Source organism: Macaca fascicularis, chromosome 14 (assembly GCF_037993035.2).
Source record: "Macaca fascicularis isolate 582-1 chromosome 14, T2T-MFA8v1.1".
Lineage (NCBI taxonomy): Eukaryota > Metazoa > Chordata > Mammalia > Primates > Cercopithecidae > Macaca > Macaca fascicularis.
Genome location: NC_088388.1, coordinates 132,430,432 through 132,452,638, shown reverse-complemented (window position 1 = coordinate 132,452,638; position 22,207 = coordinate 132,430,432). Strand labels below are relative to the sequence as shown.

Below are 22,207 nucleotides of genomic sequence, written 5' to 3'. Positions count from 1 at the left end.
CTGGGGGCAGGGCGGTGCACAACAGGACCTTCTGGCCATGGAATTGAGAGGCCAAGCTGAGTGGAGGCTGGAGCTGTCCATGAACCCAGTAAGGAAGGAAGGAAGGAGAGAGGGCTGGGAAATGAGGGAGAAACAGCAAAGTTCCCCAGCGCACCACCAGGTGCCAGGCAGGGACAGCTTGGAGACGGCTGGAGGCTGCAGCCCTGGGCAAAGGCAGGGTTAAGCTTTGTCTGAAATGAGATCTTTATTTAGGCAGTTGCCTTCTGCCTCTGGGCTTGTGTTAAGACCATGGCAGGCTCTATTCCCATCCTCACAGGCTGAGCCCCACGTCCCTGGAATGTCATGCCCTCCCACAGCTTCTTGCCTATTCCCATAGTGTTGGGACAATTTTTGTTGTTTCCAGTAGATTATGTAGGACTTGAGGAAAGTCTAAAACAAGCCCTAGCCCATGGCACTTAGCGCCTATCTTTGATCTACGTCCACCTTGCCCTCTTCTTGGCTTGGATCTGTTTGTGTGATTGATGACTCAAGCAAGGCCCTCCTTCCTCGGTCTACAGCTATTCCTGCCTCTTCCTCGTCCCTAGAATCCACAAATCCGGCCATGGTGTCTCAACTGCATTGCTGGGTTTCCTTACTGGTCAGCTTCTAAGAGTAGAGAAGGCACCAGGGCAGAGAAGTTATGCCCGAAGCCATCAGAACCGCACTGCCCAGGCTGAACGCAGGATTCGCACCTGCCAGCGGTGGCCCTGAGCAACTCACAGAATGCTAGGGAAGGCTGGGAAGAGCGTTTACCTTGGAGAGGAGCTGTGAGGACTGGAAGCCAGCATGCATGGAACGTCATCTTTGCTCTGTGGCTTTCCATGTGGGAAGCTCTCAGACTGTGTGCTCTCACGTATGTAATCATACTTGCCCTAAACACAGACAGCGCATTCCAGCGATGCTAGCCGCCTCCCTCCTGTACCAAGAACAGCCCATGCTCAGCCCCAGTTTTATGCACATAAACGTCCTCCCACCTCCGGTACAGCTACTCACACTCCCCCACCTTGAGGCCGCACTAAAGTGCCGCCTCCTTCCCAAAGCCTTCCTTGATCATCCCAGCCCACACAGATCTCTTCCTGCTTTGCCTCATTGTGCTCCAGCCAGTGCCTTGAAATGCAACATTTCCATCACAGAATTCTCCCATTTGGGAGCTGGAGGGGTCCTTAGAAATGGCCCCAGTGAGTTGCTCTTAACCAGAAGGGTTAACAAGCGGAAGGTACATCCCTGTGACATCCCGGTGGCACCTACCGTCCACCTCACTGGTTGGCCACCACAGTCCTGCCAGGTTTGCTGCTGCCTCAGAGTCCTCCTCAGCACAGTGCTCCAGGCGTCAGTCCCCACCGATCAGATGTGCCACCCACAATCCAGGCAATGAGAAGTTGTCTAGAGCTTGGTGTGGCTGGAGCTTTTGGAGGTACAGGCACCTGCTTCAGGCCCAAGGCCTGGGGATAGAACTCTGGTCTTACCTCTGTCCAGGGCTCCTCAGACTACACCAGGGGCCTCTTGAAGACTTTTCTACTGTTCTCTGTCTGTGAGTCTTGCCTTCCCAACCGGAGAATTCGAGCTGTGATATTTGTGGGGATGTCCCCTGCAGTGCTGAGCACCAGACGGGACACGTCGCATGCTCACCGGCTCATGTACTGACTGCTTGGAGCTTCCCCCAGCTCCTCTAACTTGTGTTCAGAGCTCAGTCAAAAGGGCAGCGGGAGTTGGGGTGGCATGGAGGCTCAGTCCCTCTGCTGGTAGATAAGTCTGCCAGGACCTCCCCGGTACCTCCTCTCTGCCCACAGCAGCCACAGATACTCTGAACATGCTGAAAGATGAGACGGGGTCTGGATATCAGGAGCCCAGAAAGATCATCTTTGTCCTGCAGCTCAGTGGCTTGGCCTCAGGAGGCCATCTTGCAGGCCTCACTGGTCTTCCTTCAGAGGGAGCTGCAAGGGAAAGGAGGGAGAGATGGTGCCGTTGGATGCCCGCCTCTCTTGGGCACTGATGGGCAGGGTGAGGGTCTCTTGAAGGGTGGTCCCCCTTGAGTGGGAGCAGGTGGACTGGAGGGGCATGGCTCACGTGAAGGTTGGTGGAGGAGCTTCCCCCAACCTGGGGCCCTGGAGGACACAGTCCCAAATGGAGTCTTCTCCCCTGTGCTATTGAAAGGCGGCATTACCATCTGCTCAGGCCCACAGGCTGGAAACTTTAGGGTCCCCCAGGGGCCCCAGGCCTGTCCCTTCCTTCCTCTAGACCTCAGCAGGTTCTCCTGCTCTCTTCTTGCCAAGACCCTGGAATGTGCGGCCTCATGGTCTTGCTGCAGACCCAGCCCTCCTTCCCCCCAGTCTCATCTGCAGGTCTGCAGTGCCCCTGGCTGAGCTTTCTAGACATGTCACAACATTGCCAGATTTTTCTTTCTGAAACTTAGATTTTATGACGTCATTCCCTGCTTGAAAATCATGGTCACTGCACTGTCTTCAGGAGAAGGTGAAACTCCCCAGCCCAGGCCTTCTCAGCCTCTGTGCTCTCTGCATTCTGGGTGGGCTCTGCTCTGCTGTGGGGGCTGCCCTGTGCAAGGTGGGTGCTTAGCAGCACCCTGGCCCTACCCACCAGGGACCGGGAGCAGCCTCCTCCCACTCCTGCAAGCTGTGACAACCAAATATGTCTCCAGCCACTGCCAAATGACCTCCGAGGGGTAAAATTGGTTGAGAATCACTGTGGTAGCCTATAAAATAGGATAATAATAACTAATGACAATGCTTACTTACTCAGCTCTGTGCTAACAGCTTTCCATGAGGTCTCTCATTTGATCTTCAGAACATCTCTATGGGGAAGGCCCTATTAGTATCTCCATCTCACAGATGCTCAGAAAGCAGAAGGAGTCCAGATCTTTCAAGATGCAAAGACATTTTCCTGCCGTGTGGGGTAAGAAGAGAGGTAGATAATTCAAAATCACTTGTCCTTCAGGCAAGAGCCACAGAGCCGGAGGCCAGTCAGGCAGGCTTGAGCTCCCGTCCATCTGCTGGCAAGATCTGAGTTCTCACCATGAGCCCCTGTCCCGCTTCCCAATACAGCACTTTCATGCAGGCCAGTTCCCTACCTGAGAAGTTCCTCTTTGACCTGGGGAGATCTGTTCATTATTCAGGGCCCAGGCAAAAGCCCCCTGTCCTGTTCTCTGCGAAGGCCCCCAGGCCCCAGGAGGAAGAGAGCATTATCCCTCCTGTGTGGCTCATGCCCACACGCAGCCTAGTCCAGTCCTGCAATGGCTAATTGTGCAGGCATCTTCTTCTGTGCCAGCCGATCTTGGGGCAGGGGTCTGGGGGTGGGGACTCTGGCTGGTCCTCCTTCATAATGACGACATGGAGTGCCTTGCACAGAGCACTAGACCCCCATGTGTGTGGAGTGGAATGCAGTGGGCAGTAGGCAGGTAGTGGCTCCCTCCAGGAGCTGATGCTGAGCCCACTGGACACCAGGAGCCACAGGGCCTCCCGGCAGGTGAGGGAGTCTGAGGGCCCCTCCTCTGGATTGACGCAGACCCTCAGCAGAGGACATGGCTTAAGGAGCAACACATGGCTATGTTTTGGCCACCTTGGCTGGGGTCTCTGAGCCGTGCATAAACTGCAGACTCGGGGGATGATGAGGCTTAGAGCTTGCCTTGGCGTCTGGAGTAATGAAGGCTCGTGTTCTCTCTCACGCAGGCTTCTAAGAGTATGTGCGTGCAGGCACGTGCCACTGTGGGTGAGTGCACAGCATGCGTGCTGTGTGGAAAGAGAGGCTGTGGGTGCCTTTCCCAGGCATGCAGCATCACTGAGGCACTGGTCATAGGCAGCATTTGTGCATTTCTGTTCTGCGACACTGGGTTGCACACACGGTCCTGTCTACACAGAGTCAGGAACCCACCAGCACTCTAGAGCCTTGAGGAGTGCAGTCTGCTCCCTGCCCCACATTGGACCTAGGCAGACGGCAATCCGAGCTCGCTCTCCCTTCTCCCTTTTTCCAGGCTAGAGGAACGGAGCTCACACAGCATTTGACCCCTGCCTGGCCTCTCTAAGCAGTTGCCAGACCCCACATAGCTAGATGACCACTGGACTGGGGAGGGGGTCTCGCCCAATGGTGGTGGGCAGGTGGGATGGGCTGAATGAGTCCCAGGAGAAGCCAAGGGCAGAAGCTGGCACTTCTTGCTTCCTATTGACAATCAGCAGAGAAAGGCCTTCCCAAGAAGAAGTCACAATTTTTGGATGAGTGGCTGAGCAGAGAAGAAACAAGGCACAGGGGCTGGGGCCATTCCCCAAGATAGGCCCGGACTGTGCCTGTGGCCATGTGCTCATGGGAGTGTGCCCGCCTGGGTCGTGTGAGGCAGGGGCTGGGGTGGGGAGGCAGTTATACTTGTGAAGTATGCATAGTGGGTAGCTGTACACCAGCCCACGTGAAGAGAGTGTAGGCCGGAGTCTCCAGGGACGTTTCTGGCCTCAGTCCTGCTTGCATGTGTGCATGGGGCGCGTGTGTACATACCAGAATAAGAGCATGTGTGCCCTGTCTGTGTCAGTGTGTCCCTGCTGTACACACATACACTCCCTGTGCCTTCATCTCTGCACTTTCAGGAGTACCCACCTCTGGGCCCAAGCTTTAAATTAGCAGACACACACGGCATTCATGGTCTCCAGACTCCTCTACGTTTGAAAAGAGACAAGGGGAAAAAAGGGCCAAGAGACAAGATGAGCTAAAAATAGCCGAATATAAGCTCTTCAGATCAGAAAGCTCCCTATTTTAGTGAGTCACCAGTTTTCCAGACTGAACATGCCCGCACGCACGCACACACACATGCAAACACAAACACCGACATCCCGCCAAGTCACGCCTGCATTGCTGAAGATGCCCTGGGTCCCACACACCCTGTGCTCTGTGCTCACAAGGTAAAACCCTCCAAACGTGGTGATTCTCTGGTCTCTGCTGACTGCTCTCTTGTTGAACTTGGAAGGCACAAACTATTCCCCAGTCCCCTGCAAACACATATGCACTTTCATCTCCTCCTTCTCAGCCCCTTCTGATTTGTCTGTACTTCCTAACCCCAACCCCACTCTGCTTTGTAATGGTTGGCAGCAGAGGATGGTCTTTCTGTCCTACTAAGGGTTATGCTATGTTTTTCAGGGGGCCCTGATGCTAGAGAGGTCAGGCAGCTCTCTGCACAGCATCTCCGGAGCTGGCCCTTGTGTTCAGGGAAAGGAGACAGCTCCGGACGCCATGCAAGATTTATGAATGTGCTTTGTTAATTGCATTAGTGGCTCTGTGGGAGGATGGCGTGTGCTTTGGCCCTAAACAAGGTGAGCTCAAAAGCGGCAGTGGGAGAGGAGACAGGAGCTAGGCTGTGTGTATGGGCACCTGCCATCCTGGGCTGTATGGGCCTCCCTGCCCTCTGTTCCCCACGCTCTTGCTGAAGCTGGGGCTCTGTGCCTGCCCCTCTGAGCTCCTGAGCTCTTGTCTCCATTGCTGCTCTGACCGGCCTTCCCCTCCTTGGCTCCTTGAGTTGAGAGAGAGGCCAGTCTGGCAGTCGTCTTCGATAACTCTGTTTCTCTTTTTCTTTCTCTCTTCCTCTTCTCCCTCCTTCCTACCTTTTCTCTTTCTCTTTCCCTTTAAATCCTTCCCTCCATCTTCACCCACCTTCACCTCTGTCTTTGTGAAATCTAAATCTGCTTTACTCTAAGCGTTTCAATAACTCAGGCTCCACAGGCCCTCAGGTGCCCCCGGCCCTGCTCCTATACCCCCGTGGTTTCCCGACAGACCTGCCTGCTGTGGCTGCACACCGCTGGCCTCTGGGGCTCCTGCTCCCTGGGATCAGCCGGGCGTCATGTTCTTGCACCTTTTCACAAAGTGTGGGCACGCAAAGGGTGAATGTGGCAGCTAGAGAGGGTTCACCTACAATTCGAAGCCAATCCGAGGGACGGGCTCAAGGAGCCCTGGGTCTAGGCCACGTGGTGCGTCCAAGGTTCTGATGAGCTCTTCGAGAAGGTGGGCCCTAGGCCACGATGCCCATCTCACTCGGGGCTGCCCTCCTGCATGGCAACCCTGGCATCTTACTTCCTCTTCCTCAGCCCCTTTGTGCCCTGTCTGGGCTGAGCCTCGGCCATGGATATGGCTGGGGGCATGGGCTCTTCACCCAGGCTCACCAGGTAGAATCCGCTCATATCCTCTGGCTGTGGGAGTTCATGCCTCTGGGCCTTCATCTCTTCAACTGTCAAAGGGAATAATAATACCTACGTCACGGGGTCCTTTGACATCTGCAGAGCTTGAAACAGTGTCTGATAAGCACTTCATAAATGTTAGATATTGGTACGTGACCCAAGTCAGCCTGACCAGCCTTTCTGTGCCCCCCTTTCCCCTCAGAAACACAGGGATGAGAAACTCTATTTCCTTCCTACGGGAGTTTCTGGGGTGAAAGAGATCAGAGCTGAAGGCAGTCCCAAGCCCTGCCTTCCCTGCCCCTGTCTCACCTAGTCTTTGCCCATGGGGGCACTTGTCTCTGGCCCCACCTTCTGTCTCCCAAACCCTCCACCCCCGCCTGTGAGTCCTCTTCGGAGCCCTGGCCCAGCCTGAGCTGGACATGGGTGGAGAGGAGACTATTTTTAGCCCCAGACAGAAGCAGCAGCTGCACAACTGCCTCTCCGAGCTTGCCTGTCCACGGGAGGTTCAGCTAACGGGGATGAGGCCGGTGGGGGAGGGCAGGAAGGCTGGCCTAGCCAGGGGCCCTGAGAACCCCAGCTTCCTCTCAGGAAAGGAGCCTTTTCTGTCCCAGGACGAGTTGCCCTCCCCACCTGCCTCCGGCATCTTAATCCCCAGTGATTTAGCAGCTGAGCTGTGGAGGCTGTAAAGTGGGGCAGGAGGGGAGGATCAAAGGGAATCCACAGAGAGGGGAGGAACCGGAGCCCAGCCCAAGGCTAGTCTGCCTGGTCCTAGCCACACTGGGAACTTCTCTTCTAGTCCCTGAGAACTCAGGCTCCCTAGCTGCAGGCTCTCAGACAGTGAATTTTTAGTCCTGTTCTGTTTTCAGGCATTCACGTCACAAGGCAAGCTGAGCACATCCACCTGTGCTTTCTGGGAGCTCTGCGTCTGCATAGAAAGCAGTGGGCTTCCCAAAGGTGCTGGGCAGTCGTGGGGTTCAACACAAACTGCGTTTGATTGGGACTTGGGGTTTGGCTGGACTGCCTTGATTTCCCCAGGGCGATCCGTCTTTAACATGAGACGAAAAAGGTCCTGAATGTCAACACTGAATTACAAAGTCATTCTTGCAATTCTTACATCAGGGTTTCCCTAACGATGGCTATTCTCATGACTGCTGGAGACCAGGCAGGAGTGGGCATGGAAAGAGAAGGGCTGTGCAGACTAACAAATTAATCACATGTGTGTTTGCACCTGAGATTGCATCCAGGCACTGATCCAGGATCTAAGGATACTTTAGTGAAGAAAGAGACTAGAGCCCTGTCCTTGAGGAACTTGCACTCTGGAGCACAGAAGCTCTTTCATGTTGCAAAATATATGCTCTTAAATCTAGGAAACAATCCAATGCTTTCATGTCTCTGAATGCTGCTAAGGTGCCCAGCAGCTCATTCCTAAAATCTGATTTCTCCCCAGCCTAGGTTCTTGTTGCTTTAAGGAAGTGATTCTCAATCTCTTCCATGCTGTACATCTCTTTGTAAATCAATTAAAGCTGTGAACCCTTTTTCAGAAAAATGTTCAGAACACAGAAACATTCACAAACCTGCCTGCCATTTGAGGGACTATGAGCTCCAGGAGACTCACACAGGGACCGTGGCTTTAGAACTCCTGTCTTAAGAGTGGGAGGCAGCTGCCGCCTGCACTGCTCCGTCACCGCATTTCCCAGCAAGAGCTATGCAGCTGAATTTCAATCACAGTGCTGCACCAGTGTGGATTAGAAGGAGCTGGCCACTCGAAAATTTGAACTAAAAAAAAAAAAGTTTAAATTCTACCAAACTGTAGACAAACCTATTTGCAAAACCCCTAACAAGTTATCATCTCCGTGTGGTCCCAGCGGAGCTCTGACCTTGGCCAAGTCCCTTCCTTGCTTTGGATCTCAGCTTTCTGGTTTGTGAAACGAGGGGGCGGAGGGAGCAGCGCTGAGGCCCCTTCCAGCTCTGCAGTGCCTCGAATTCTAAGTTGCTGGTGCGTCTTTGACTGAGGGGAAACGGGGAGAAAGTGCCACCTGAGGTGCTGGCCTTTCCTGGGAAGAGCTCCCCGCCGCCTGCTGCGCGTCCCGCGCCTCCGCCCGGCCCCTGCCGACCGCTCTCCCCTCCGCGGCGCAGGATGCCGGCCTGGCTCCGGGATTGAGCAGAGGCTGCCTCGGCGCTGGCGGGTTACCGCTTCATCAGTCGCGGTTCCACGGGGGAGGGCGCAGCGCGGCCCGGCACCCAGACGCGGAGAAGGGGGGCTTTTCTGTGCGAGCGTGTGGGTGTGCCAGGCACATGTCTGGGAAGGAGTGCTGGGGCCACCCTGCTCGGAGGAGACCCGCCCCTGCAGCGCCCCTACCCCTCCTCCCCTGCAGCGCCCCTACCCCTCCTCCCCTGCAGCGCCCCTACCCCTCCTCCCCTGCAGCGCCCCTACCCCTCCTCCCCTGCAGCGCCCCTACCCCCGCCCCCCCGGCTCTCTGGTTGGGAGGGTGGAGAGGAGCAGAGCAGGCAGCCCGTCTGCAGCGAGGCGGGGGTGGGGGGTTGGGGGCCTGGGGGGTGGGGGGCGCGGGGAGAATGGGGTTAAGGCCAGTGTCGCTCTCGAGGGGCAGCCCTGGTGTCGTCTCCACCCCTCCCACGCTGAAGCCGTCCAGCCGAGCTGTGGCATCAGCGCGAAGGGGTGGGCCCCGGACCGGGTTTTCGGCTTGGCGGTGGGGTGGGGGTGGGGGGCTAGAGACTGCAGGCTCCGAGGGACCAGAGCTGTTGACTCCAAGTCCCTCCTTTGAAATCCATGCCATCTTTTCCTTCCTCTTTCCCGGGGCCTCCTCAGCACCTCCAGGCCAGAATTTAAATGTTATTAGCGGCAATTGATCTGCTGGGGACTGAGGTTTCGGGTCTTCTGCGGAACTGGGAGGAGCGTGGATGGAGAAGGCGGTGCTGCACCGTGGCACAGGCTTGGCCGGGGCTGCCTGGCTCTGAGCAGGCTCTTGGGACGGCCCTGTAAGAACCCCACTGCAAGAAGAGCGCAGAAGCACCTGAGTTGGCGTCTCAGCAGGGACCCCCCCCCAGGAAATGCCCTTCTACAGTTGGTGCTCAAGCCTCTTTACACACTTAGCCATCGCTATACACAGTCCACGCTACCCACACCCACAAGCTTATGCTCACGTGCACAGATTTTGTGTTTTTTTTTTTTTTTTTTGAGACGGAGTTTCGCTCTTGTCGCCGAGGCTGGAGTGCAATGGCGCCATCTCAGCTCACCGCAACCTCCGCCTCCTGGGTTCAAGAGATTCTCCTCCCTCAGCCTCTCGAGTAGCTGGGATTACAGGAGCACGCCACCACACCTGGTTAATTTTTGTATTCTTAGTAGAGATGGAGTTTCACCACGTTGGTCAGGCTGGTCTCGAACTCCTGACCTCAAATGACTCGCCCACCTTGGCTTCCCAAAGTGCTGGGATTATAGGCATGAGCCACTGAGCTCGGCCTCACCTGCAGATTCTTGAATCTATGTGTATAATGCTTCTCTTACAGTCATCTGGCAAACATGTACAGACCCTGCTCACATTTCCACGTAACCATCCTCGTCTTCCTTTTCTTTGTTTCTTTTCTTTTTTCTTTTTTTTTTTTTTTGAGACAGAGTCTGACTCTGTCGCCCAGGCTGGAGTGCAATGGCCGGATCTCAGCTCACTGCAAGCTCCGCCTCCCGGGTTTACGCCATTCTCCTGCCTCAGCCTCCCGAGTAGCTGGGACTACAGGCGCCGCCACCTCACCTGGCTAGTCTTTTGTATTTTTTTAGTAGAGACGGGGTTTCACCGTGTTAGCCAGGATGGTCTCAATCTCTTGACCTCGTGATCCGCCCGTCTCGGCCTCCCAAAGTGCTGGGATTACAGGCTTGAGCCACCGCGCCCGGCCCTCCTCTTCCTTTTCTATCCTTTGGGTCCGCGCATTTGCCATCCATACATGTTACCGGATACAGTTAGCTGACACATAATGATACACCTTTTCCTAGCACATCCATGTAAACACACACAATGGATCTACATAGGTACAGGCCTAAAGCAGAACACACATCCTACATGACATGTACACACGTGCACACGGAAACGACAGCCTTCACAGGGTCTGCATGTGCGGGCCGTGCCCCGGTCCTAGGCACATAGGCCAGGCGACAGTCCACTTCATCACACAATTGCCTGCTCTCTTTTCCTCACTCCTTCCTCAAGCAGCTGTCCGTGGGGGAGAACCTCTGCCCCTAGCCACTACCGTGTCTCTTCATTCTGAGTTGAGCATGGGAAACCGTGTGATGTAGGGAAGGATGGTGATACCAGGCCTCTGGGAGTCTGGGCTGTCAGCTTAGCTGGCTTCATAACACACTATTTTGCTCATTTATTTTTGTATACCTTCACATGCCTTGTGAAGCCTTCCAGAAATAGATGTTCAAATCCTACCTCAGTTTCCTCATCCATAAAATGGATTAAAATACTATCTGCTTTATCTCCATTATGGCAATGTTATGGGAATACAATTCAACATCTAAGAAAGCAGCCTGCAAAGTGTAATATGCATGATGCTGTAGGCTATCAGGGTGTGTCAAGAGCTGGCAAAGTCAGGGCAGCATTTTCCTGCTGTGAATCAGGCCTGTGCTGGTCAGTCTTGCTGAGACCCTAGACCAGGGCTTTATGATTCGCTGCAGGAATCTCACCCTCTCCTTTCCTCCGCCAGTGTCACCCTCATCCTCACTTTTGTCTGTCCCAGACATGTGGCTACAGAGCCAACAGCTTGGGGAGGGCTAAGAGGGCCTTAGCACTGAGCGGAGCATCTGCCCTGGGCACGTGGGCACACAGAGACTTGGCTCCCAGGCTTTTCTGAGCGCTTGCACCTGGGAAAGCTCCTCTCTGCTCCTGGGCACTGGGCCTGTGCCAAGCAGCTGAGTCCAAACAAGAGGCCCTGTGGTGTGGTGAGTTCCACAGACCGGCTGGGGCTGGTTCCTGCACGTGTATTACCCTGGGCAGGCACAGGGCTGTCGGAGGAAACCCCCAATAGCACCTACACATCTATGATGGCAGAGGAGGACCACATTTTTGCCTAGTCCGGAGACCTCAATGCTCCACGCCATGGTGGCTGGTACGTGTGAGGGTAGCCACGGAGGAGGGGAGGCAGGAAGCTGGGGCCAATGCCAGCATCGGAGGGAGGCCAGCAGTTGGCACAGGGCTGGCTTATGTCCAGCAGGAGCATGTGAGAGGTGAAGGCGCCATTCTGCAGGAGGGCTGGCTGGCCTTGGGGCTTAGAACAGGCTCCAGTTCAGCGCAGAGCCTTTATTCCTTTAGCTTAGCATGAACAAACCCAGGGTGGTGCTTACCTCCCTCAGTTTTACTCCTCCCTGGAGTGGCATTCAGAGAAGAAATTCCACTGGGACGCCTGGTACTTGGTACTGCAGATGAACATTTCTGGACATGCTAGGTGAGGGGAGAGGCTGAGGCTGGGGTCCCAGGACCCTGGGTTCCTGTAAAACCTCAGGGCTCCTTGAAGTGAATGTGGGAACAAGCGTGGATGGGTGGAAGAGGGCCTATCCCCTGCCAGGCCCTGCTCTCTGCAGAGGTGACTCTGAGTGACCCCCTCCCTCCTCCAGCTCTGCAGCAGCTCCCGGTTTCCAGCAGGGCTGGCCAGGAAGCCGTGGCCAAGAGGGAGCTGGGAAGACAGGGCCCAGAAGTCAGACCAGTCGGGGGTGGAGCCTGCAAACTCTGCAAAGCTCTAGTCTGGCTCCACCCCTTCCCTGCCTGAAGCTCAAAAGGATGACATCACCCAGACTGAGGGCTCCAGCCTAGATGGGCTTCATTAGCAGGGAAAGCCGGCACCTGCGGGGTTCAAGGACTTCCCGGGTTTGCGGGAGGCAGTCCTCCACTCCCCTTCTGAGTCTGGTTCAGCTTGAGGGGTCTCTGCTCTGAGACTTGGAGACAGCACCTGGCTATTCAGGCTTCCAGGTCTAGGGCGATGTTTCTTCTACCAGAGACCAATCTCTCGGGCACCAGCATAAGCACTCTTCCTTCCACCCTGCCAAGTGCTGCTTCTCCTTGCCAGCACTAGCTGCAGCTCCATTTTTCTGAGGCTCCGTGGAGAAGGATTAGATCACTGATTCTAACCAGGCAGAGTCAGCCCACAGCAAACCTAATGTCCCCCTCCCTGTGGGCTCATGTACCCTCCCCACCCCCCAAACCCTACTGGGTGCTTGTGTTGCCTGCTTGCAAAGCATATGCTTGGCTGCTTGCTTGGTGTCTGCTGTTTATCCGTCTCTTCCTACTGAACTTCTGTTTCTTCTTGGCCCATCTGGCTCTTGTGGTGCCTGTCTTTTGCTCGGATTGCGCCTGCAATCGACGCTGTACTCCCCACCCGCTTCCCCTCTACCCTCTTCCCTCTCAGGGCTTGCCTCTTGTCCACTTTGAGGCCACCGGCAGGCACCCCTGACCTTGGGTGTGGGACCAGCGAGGACTATCCCAGGCACAGTGGGGAGCCTGATGTCGGGGTGTCCCTGTAGTGTTCTGGGGATGTCCTTTGTGGAGGGGCTTGAGGGGGTGTGGAGGGCAGTGTGGGAGTTGCCTTTGGACTGGGGCGAAGGCTAGGTCCTGGTGGGAAACTCCCTCTCCCCAGCCCTCTGAGCTTCTTGGGGTGGGGACACTGCTCACCCCAGACTGTTGCAGAGTGATGGGAAAATGGCCTGTGGGTAGCAGCTGGAGAGAATGAGGTCAAGGAAGCCCCAAGGCTCCTCTGACCCAAAACCCAGGGTCCACTCAGATCCTTTCCACTCAGAGGAGGCTGTGGCAGTCTGGGGGCATGGGTGGCGGCAAGGGGCTGCCGATGCTGACATCCAGGCAATGGGGAGGAGAGGGGTCTGGGTACGGCAGCTGTGCCAGCAGCGCTGCCGGGGATTTGTCCCCACCCCACCTTGTCCTAGCCTCTTGGTGCTAGTTCCCACCCAGCCCAGACATTTCTCCCCCCTCGCCCCTCCCACAGCGTGCACACCCCTGCACATGCTCCCACCCGAGGAAGAGCGAAGCACACTGCAGAGGTTCACACTCACCCTCCAACGCAGCCTGCTTCCGGGCGTGATGTGGCAGCTCATGGCTTCCCTGGGATTCACGAGGCCCTGGGATGCAGACGGAGCAGGTGGGTGGAGCCTGGAGGAGGATGGAGGAGAAGAAGTGGAGCCCCCGTGGGGCAGGGTCGCCATTCGTCTGCCTCTCTGGACCAGGGTTGCTCCTCCAGGCTAAGGCTGGCTGCCCAGGAGGCTGTGCTGGGCCTGGAGTCAACAAGGATGCACGTGCTGGGGGCCATCAGCTGCTGCTCCCATATAAGCATCTGCTCCCACCAAACCCACAGGGCTTGGCTGCCAGGCCTTGCTGTGTGCCCACTCCGTGGCTCTGTTCTTTGTCTCTGTTGTTCCATCTGCCTGCTCCACCGGCTGCCTGGCTCAGCTCCTCTCGGCCTCTTTATTTCTCTCGGAATCTTCTTCCTGCTCCTCATGTCGCCTCATCCTTCTCCCTGTCTCTGTCCCTGGCACATTCATGCCCTGGTGTCCGAGACCTTCTTTCCTCCTCTGGCCTTATCAGTCATGCCTCTGTGTGCTTCTCTGCGTTCGCCCCATGTTCATTCTCCTGCTCTCTCTCTTGCTTCCTCTCATGCATATTCAGTAGCTCCTTGAAAACCCACCTAGCTTATTCTGCGTGTTAAATGCCTAGATCTGCTTCAGGCGTGAGACTTTTTAGCCTCTAGCTCTAGGACGCCACCTCAGATCACAGTCTGTACTAATTGTGTAGAGGATGTTGGGGAGCCCACCTACCTTCCACCCAAACGTGGCTCACTCTGCATGGTCTCCTCTTCTGACTTGAGACAAGGCAGCCCCGAGGTGCGTCAGGCCCACAGCACAAGCCATGGCGCATAGGAGGACGAGGACGAGGACAAGGACGAGGACGTCTCCCCTTAAAGATCCCAGGGCTTCAGTCCTGGAAGTAAACATAGGATCCAAAGTGTCTTCATCCTTTGGTGCTTTTACGGTCCTTTTACATCCGCTCTATTATCCCCTTACCACTCCGTGGGAGGGTATCAACGAAACAGCTGTGGTGTTCAGACTAGCAGGCACTCCACCAGTGCTGCCCAGCGTTTGAGGAACAGAGCTGGCATCAGAAACTTGGCTTCTGAATTTTCAACCCTTGTCTGTGGCAGGTGAATGGACAGAAAGAGTCTGGAATAACGCAGAAAGTGGCAACTGAGGGACAAGAGGACTGAGAAGCAGAGCAGAGCCTGGGCTCAGCCCCCAGGGGAGGGTACAGAGATGAGGGAGATGCAGGAAGGCAGGAGAGGGCATGAGTGGCAGGCATCCGGCACCTTCCGCCACCTGTTTCCACCAGCTTTTAGTTCCATGCCGACCACCAGTGTTAGGAAGAGAGGACTGGGGTGCTTGCCCTCACAGGCGAACTCACGTGTGGTGTCACTCCCCAAGCCCCTGTGGCTTCTCCATCTCCGCTCTCCGCCCGGTTACCTGGCCTCATGGTGTCTTCTCTGCTTCCGTCTTCTCTCTCCTTCCCACCTGCAGGTCACCTGCCTACCTTTCCCCCTCATCCTTGGGGCCCAGTCCTTTCCTCTGCCCCAGTCCCCTCCCGTCTTTCCCGTCCACTGGCCTCTCATGCTCCCCGCCTGCCTCCTCCTAAGCCCCGCCTGGCATTTGTCTTCTCCCTGCCGAAGGAGCCAGTGTAGGCTCGAGGGAGCGGGGCGGTCACAGTTCTTCACAGCTCCTGACCGTGGTGTGAGCCCCCAGGGAGCTCCCACGCACCTCTCCCTTACCAACACTGGGGGCGCTGTAGGCTCGGCCCCCACCCCACGCATACCTGCCGCAGGCTGCTTTCCAGCCCTTGCAGACTCACGAGGGGCCTCATTCTGGGACACTTTGGCAGCTGTGGGGTCGACACACCTCCTCTTCTGCAGGGAGGGCTCCCGACACTTCCGTCCTCTACCTGCACAGCCACCCTCCATTAACCACACACCACAGCCAGACTGGAGACTCCACTTCTGTCTCCCTGACGTGGTTTTTCCTCCACCGCCAGCTGCTTCCTAGTTTTTACTTGAGGCTCCTGGGACATTGTCCTAATTTTGTCTTCATTTTTCTTTGTATTTGTCCAGGAAAAAAAAAAAAAAAACAACCCTAAGAAACTCTTGAAACTACACTATGTGTTTTAAATCCTTGATCCCACCACAGAGGACTCTAACGTTGGCCTGGGCCACTTTGCCTGGTCCCCAGGTCAGGAGTGAACAGCAGGTGCCCTTGGCTCTCTTTTATCTGTTCTCCTTCCCCTTCTTTTGTGGAACCCCCTCTTGTGTCTGGAGCTCTGGGCTCTGTGAAGTAGAACGAGTCCAGGGGAGAGCTTGAGATGGGAGCCTCCCAGAACACCAGGTGCAGGGGATGTGACATGTTAGGGGAGCAGAGAACTCAGTGGGGAGGAGCAGTTTCTCCCTCTAATTTCATGTAGAAGCCGAAAGAGCTTGGTTAAGTCCCAGCTTAGTTCAGCTGGGTCCAGCTGTGAGGCTTTGGGCCCCTCACTAAATCTCCCTGAGCTTCAGGTTCTTATCTGTAAAGAAGGAGCAATAATAACCCTATCCCGCAGGATTGTTGAGAAGATTAAATGAGAAACTATGGGTGCAAGCCCTTCGTAAATTATAAAGAGCTCTAGAGAAGTTATTATTTGTGGAGCAGATGTGGAGTATTTAGGCGTCGAGACTAAAGAAAGAGAGGATATGGCAAGCAGCATTTAGTCTCTAAGAGGTTTAGGAGGGAATTCTGAGAAAGAACTCAGAAGCATGAAGACCGCTCGAAGCCCAGGGGCCTCAGGAGAGGGGGAAGGCACAGCTCCACTGCCCCACGCCCTCCATCTGCTGTGAATGCCATCGTGTGCTTGTACAGACACTGCTGGCATGTTCCAGCCCTTGCACTGAGACTCTTGCGTTGGGGTACGGAAATGCAGGAGCCAGGTTGGCACATCCAGGTGCAAAGCTGAGGTTCCCACAGGAGAGGGCATGAGTGGTGAGTCTGTGAATCGGAGTGCCGATGTCTGGAGCAGCTTGACTTCCTCCCTGGATGAGAAGACAGAAGACGGTCTCGCCACAGAAAGACACCAGAAACATGATGTAACTATAAAATTAACAACTGAGGTAGGTATAAGAAACTTTAAAACATTAAAAGGCATTAAAAAATCCTTTATATTTCCCACCTGCATGAGGGCAGTGGGCTGCATTTAAAGCTCCCATCTGTGCTGGGTCCTTGTGGAATTGTTACGTTCCTCTTGGACAGGGACCTTGTCGTTTTGGATTACATTTCTGCACAGTGCCTTGCAGACACATCCACTTACTAGATACGACTTGACTGAGTGATTGGAAAAGAGCAGAAAAAAGAGACAGGGAAGTGAGAGGCGAGCTGTTTTTTGTAAGCCATTGTATCGGAGACTTGAGCATTCCAGCTTCAGTGCCGATTGGGGCACAATTTAAATTCAACTTCTTGCCTGAAAAGAAAAGAAGTCATAACACCAACAAACCCACTACCTTGTACTCTTTCCATTTTGGCGGGGTCTGGATAGGATAGAAACACTGGGCTGTCGGGGTTGGAAGGCATTGTCAGTAGGGGCAGGGATGTGGAATACATTTAAGGAAGTTCCAGAGCTCAGAGAAGCAATTTAGAGAATCTGAGTGGACTAGTTGGCCCAATTACTACAGAAGAGGAAACTGAGGCCCAGAAAGGCAAACTGTCATATACCAACCCACCTTGCTTGTTGGTGGCAGAAATGGGAACAGAATATAAGTCTTCTGACTCCTAATCCTGAGCCCTTCCAATTACTGCAAATTACCTCCCAAGAACTGATCTCAAAGAGGGGCGTAGCACCCAAACCAGGCTGAGCCTGGGTCTCCTTCTGGCCTAGAGAGGAAAAGTCAGATGGAGACAGAGAGCCCATCCCACAGAATGAGAATAGCCTCTAGGGGCATGTGCTTCCCCAACCCCACCTTCTCCATGATCCTGGCAAGGGCTGTGGATGTCAGAGCTTCCGCTGGGGACTTGGAGATCAGAGAGGAAAGTTTGGAGAGGGCTCACCCTGCACTGGGGCCAGGCTAGGGACCAAGACCCCCTCTGCAGGCTTTCCTGATGACTCCTCCTTGGCTCTTAGCGTCGGTGGGAACCCCACTGTCTCCTCTCCTGCCTGCCCTTGGAGGAAGACATGGGCTGAGAGCCTTGTTCTGGCTTCTGGCTCTGACTCCTGCTCTCCTGCTTGGACTGAGCCAGGAGGGTGAGAAGAATGGGAAAAGAGAAATAAAAATAGCTGCAGGATGAAAGATGCCCATCTGTTGTGTGGGTGAGGGAGCCCTGAGGAGGAAGGTGGACTACTTGGACACCCAGCGAAGAGGCTGACTTGGGGATTCCTGACTTTAACAGGCCATGAGGAGCAGACAGTGTTGGGGAGGCCAGAGGGTAGAATAGAAATGATAGAGATGTTGGAGCTTAAGTTTGGGCTTAAGTGCTTTATGGGCTGATTCAAGTTACCTAACCTCTCTGAACTCAGTTCCTTACACCATAACATGGGGCGAAAACACTATCAACCCAATAGAGCTATTCTGAAGGCTACACAGATAAATGCACCAGAATTTCTGGAACACAGTAGGTGCTTCTAAGTGCTAGTTCCCATTCTTTCCATTATTCTAGCTGGGCCTGTCACCCCCGTTTGCCCTCCAAGCTTCTGAGAGCAGAGCTGACCGAGCAGGTTCCAGGAGGCGCTTCCCTGCCTGTTTTGGCAGCAGAGGGTCCAGTGTGTGTTTTGAGGGGCTTCTTGGGAGTCACCACTGGGCACAGAGAACTCTGGGTCGCAGATGAGATCCTTCTGTTATCGTCATATGTTTTTAAAGCAGCTACGCAGAGTGATCACCATAGTAGATGTGGGGTTCTAAAGAAAGGCGGCTTCTTGAAGGACAGGTGTGGCAGGAAGTGCGGCTCGGGAGGGGCCCCACACTGAGTTGCTTGCTCTAGACTTGAGAGGCTGATAGGCCACATCCACACAGCCTCGGGCCCTTCTGCTGTCTGCTGGCACAACAGGAAGAGATGGGATTTGCAGGCAGACAGGCGCAAGTTCAAATCTCAGCTTTACCACTTTCTGCTGGATGTCTCCATACAAGGGGTTTGACCTCGAAGCCTCCATTTCCTCATCTGTGCAAAGAGGACAATGCTTCATTCAAGTACTTAATCTCACTTTGAAGATGACGCTGAGATAGGTACAACGTTTAATCTCCACTCAGTAAATGGTCCCACGGACAGTCCTTTCAGATGGCAATAGTGTTAAACCTACAACCAGCTGGGTGGTCTTGAGCTGAAGGCAAGACCTTAACCTGCTTCATTCACCTCTGACTTCATCTGTCTTTTAGCTTTTTGTTTAAATTAGGCCCAGGAGTCATTCACTCCCAATCTCTCACCCTTAGGAACCCTCCCATTCACTCCCAATCTCTCACCCTTAGGAACCCTCCCTGTCAGCCTGAGGAAAAATCCGGTTAGTTACCACATCTAGAAGTGACCAAGTGTCACCCGGCTGCTGGCTTACCTGGGACGTAACCAGTACTTCTCCTTTCTAGGATGGCTCTTGGGCAAGTAGCTGAGGCTCACAGGAGGAGGCCTTTGGGAGAGACATGACCATCTCCATGTTCTGAGCTGCTTCTCCCACATCCAGGCCCTCTGTCCAGGAGCCGGCCCAGACCCCCTCCCTGGTCTCAGCCCCCCCAGGGTGCCTGCTCAGCGTGGGGCACGTGACCCACCTTTTGCCCTTTGTGCTCCTTTGTCCACTCACCACAGACCCTTTCACACCTCGGTTAGCCACTTAGGGAGACAAAGCCCTAGCGCAGGCAGGGGAAGCTGTCCAGACCGAGATGAATGGCTCTGAAGCCTGCCGTTGCCATGGCAGCCAGCTGGGAACACCGTTTCCAGGGCCCAAGGCACTCAGACATGCATGGGGGGTGCTGCCCTGCTGGGTTGCTGCCCACTCTCCTGCCCCCACCCTGGCTTCTCAGCTCCCTTAGCAACAGCTGTTGCTGTTGCCACCACCGCTGCAGCTTCTGCCCTGGCCTGGGGCAGTGTGAGGGAAGCCGGGGTGGGGGGCTGGCGTAGGAGTGTGTGGGAGGGCAGAGCCTAGGTATGAAGTTGGAGAGGAAAAGGAAAGGAAAGACTCGGCAGTTTTCTCCATGACACTAGTGATAAGATTATAAGGATGTTTCCTAATTATACAGAAAAGAGGCTCATACACTTAGGCTCCAACGGGCCCCTTTGTGAACTTCTAAGAGCATGCCTGTGTACCCGGCTATATGTGGATTTTTCTGAAACAATGGTTTACAGTTTTTATCAGATTTTTCAAAGATGAGTAAGGTCCCCAATAGTTAAGAATCTTAATTACAGACATTTTGCTTTTTAGAATCAGAACGATCTCAGGGACCGGTTGGCCAGGCCGGTTTGAGAGATCTGCTTAGAAAGAGAAATGAGTATGACACAGGGTGGGGAGTAGGGCAGGTGGTTGTGGGGAGTAGGGCAGGTGGCTGTGGGGAGTGGGGCAGGTGGCTGTGGGGAGTGGGGCAGGTGGCATACTTCCCTGTGCCTGCCCTAACCCAGAGTCCCCAGGATCTAGCATCTGCCTTGCCGTGGACCTCTAGGACTAGGGGACGGGGAAACTTCCTCCTAACACGGTCCGTCCTTCGCAGCCCCCATCCTCTTGCAGCTTTGTCCTGGGAGCTGAGTGTGCTGTTAGCTCGTGCTCCCTCCATGCTGGGCCAGAGCTCGGTGTTTTATAGACTCTGTCCTCATGATCCCATCTAACCCCCACACGGCACTATGGGGAGGCTGTTTTCACCACTGCCATTGAAAAGACGAGAATATTGGAACAATAAGAAAACTTCTGTGACTCGTCCAAGTTCGTGCCATTAGAAGTTGGAGAAGCCCCAGACAGCTTAGAGGAGTGGTGAAGAGTTCAGCCCTGGGCCAGAGTCAGGTGAGAGCTGCAGTCCTTACTAGCTAGGGGACCCGGCCTCTACTCTCAAAGCTGCAAAATTAAGGATCCTGATAATTCCTGCCGCAGCGGACAGTGGTGGGAGTGAAATGAGTTGAAACTGTTTGGGAAGTGCATAGGACAGTATCTACCACTAAATAAGAAGTGGAATTAGAGGAGCGTTCAGCCATGAGTCTGCCTCATTCTAAAGCTCATACAGAGAGGACTTTTGTGGGGGAGGGGTTCTGACCCTAATGCCAGAGCTGGGTTATGACGTAATAGTCATGCATTGCCACTTACTAATTGAGTGTGGGTGGGCTACGGTTTTCTTATCTCCAGGGAACACCACGTTCTGTAGAGGATGATTGTATAGTGAGCACTATTGATTATGTCAAGATCAAATGAAACAACGTCGGGAAAGTTCTTAGTAAACTGTGCCATATATACTACAGCAATGCACTCAGTACCCTGGCACTGAGGCCCGGCTCGTGCCCCACGGGGCTGTGTGCCCTTCTCTTGGCTGGCAGCTCAGGGCAGGGAGCCCAGTGTGATACCCGCTGAGGAGGGAGATGGCATAATGCCCTTGGGTGCCCATGTGCCCGGGTCAGCAGCCAAGAGCAGGATGCTTAGGAATTCCACTGAGGCAGCTGGGTCCCGGCTTCATTGGCAGGGGCAGAAGGGAGGCAGGTGTGAGGGAGGCCAGAGGGGGGCATGAGGAAAAGAGGTTGGGTGGGCCATGGAACACTCTCCAAGGGGTGTTACAGAGCCACGCCAAGTGTGTGTCACCCTTCTCTGTGAGGATGTGTGATTAGTGGAAATGAGAACAAGCTTTATTAGTCACTGCCTAGGAGAAACACCACGAGGAATGATCCAACCCGCTAATGAAGGGTGCACAGGCCTCTGTAGGCTGCTGGAAGGGAGGAGTTTCATGTCCTCTTTTCTTTTTGCCCCCAGAAGACTCATGCTGCTGAGAGCAGATGGTGAGGGGGAAGAGGGTGGGTCCTCATCCTTGAGTCACTTGCTGCCGGGGTACCTTTTTGGGGCTCTGGGAAGTACAGCAAGCATCTTGGACAGATAGGCAGCCTGTTTGCAGGGGGCGAGGGTCAGCCCGAGGAGGCGCCACTGGGAACGACTCGTGCCCAGTCAGAAGCTGTAATTGGAGGTGATTAATCTGTGGAGGGCAGCGTGGGGAGTCAGCGCTGACTCAGGACCCAGGCGAGCCGCTCCCCTCTCCCACTTCACCTGCCTCAGGCGGCAGAGGGAGGCTGCTTGGAAAGGCTAATGATTCAGAGGCCCTTAAAACAGAAGGATGAGCAGCTGAGGCTCCGATCAAAGATGTTTTAACCCTTCAATGGTCCAGTTGTAATGGGAAGAGGTTGAGGGTTTTCTCTGGGAGTCGGTTCCCTGGACACGCGAAGCACTTATTTTATTTATTTATTTTTTTGAGACGAAGTCTCACTCTGTAGCCCAGGCTGGAGTGCAGCGGTACAATCTCAGTTCACTGCAACATCTGCCTCCCAGGTTCAAGCAATTCTCATGCCTCAGCCTCCTGAGTAGCTGGGACTAGAGGCGTGCGCCACCACGCCCAGCTAATTTTTGTATTTTTAGTAGAGATGGGATTTTGCCATGTTGGCCAGGCTGGTCTCGAACTCCTGACCTCAGGGATCCACCCACCTCGGCGTCCCAAAGTGCTGAGATTACAGGTGTGAGTCGCTGTGCCCAGCCCCTCTCAACAAAGCCTTTCCAATGCACCCCATCAGAAGTGGGGGTCGGGAGCTCCTCCACTGCCGGATGCTAAGCCAACGCTTTCTAGCTAAGGGGACCTAGATTTCAGCCCCAAAAGGCCCTCCCCAGCTCTGACAAGCGGCTCAACCTCTCCAAGTCTGTACAATGAGGACAAAACTGCCTACTTCATGGGGACTCAAAGAGATAGTGTTTGTGAAATGTTAGCAGAGCTGGGAC

The 22,207-nt window shown here is 54.7% G+C and overlaps 1 protein-coding gene and 1 long non-coding RNA gene across 5 annotated transcripts in view; one reads left to right on the top strand and one right to left on the bottom strand.

The window, feature by feature from the left end:
- The window catches only part of JAM3 (junctional adhesion molecule 3), a 110,378-nt gene extending 96,450 nt beyond the window's left edge, over nt 1-13,928 (bottom strand). The window contains exons 1-5 of one of the 4 annotated variants that reach the window (XM_074015677.1): nt 13,273-13,928; nt 7,778-7,979; nt 5,805-6,253; nt 2,793-2,937; nt 1,288-1,973 (exon numbers count right to left, since the gene is read on the bottom strand). The gene's annotated coding sequence lies outside the window, so the exon portion shown is untranslated. The remainder of the gene's footprint in view (nt 1-1,287; nt 1,974-2,792; nt 2,938-5,804; nt 6,254-7,777; nt 7,980-13,272) is intronic. The other 3 variants (XM_074015678.1, XM_074015676.1, XM_074015675.1) reach the window with 3 other exon arrangements.
- LOC141408545 (uncharacterized) lies at nt 11,212-14,215 on the top strand. Its single transcript, XR_012423960.1, has 2 exons — nt 11,212-11,321; nt 13,206-14,215. It is a non-coding gene; the product is annotated as an uncharacterized lncRNA (long non-coding RNA).
- Nucleotides 14,216-22,207: the final 7,992 nt, after the last annotated feature.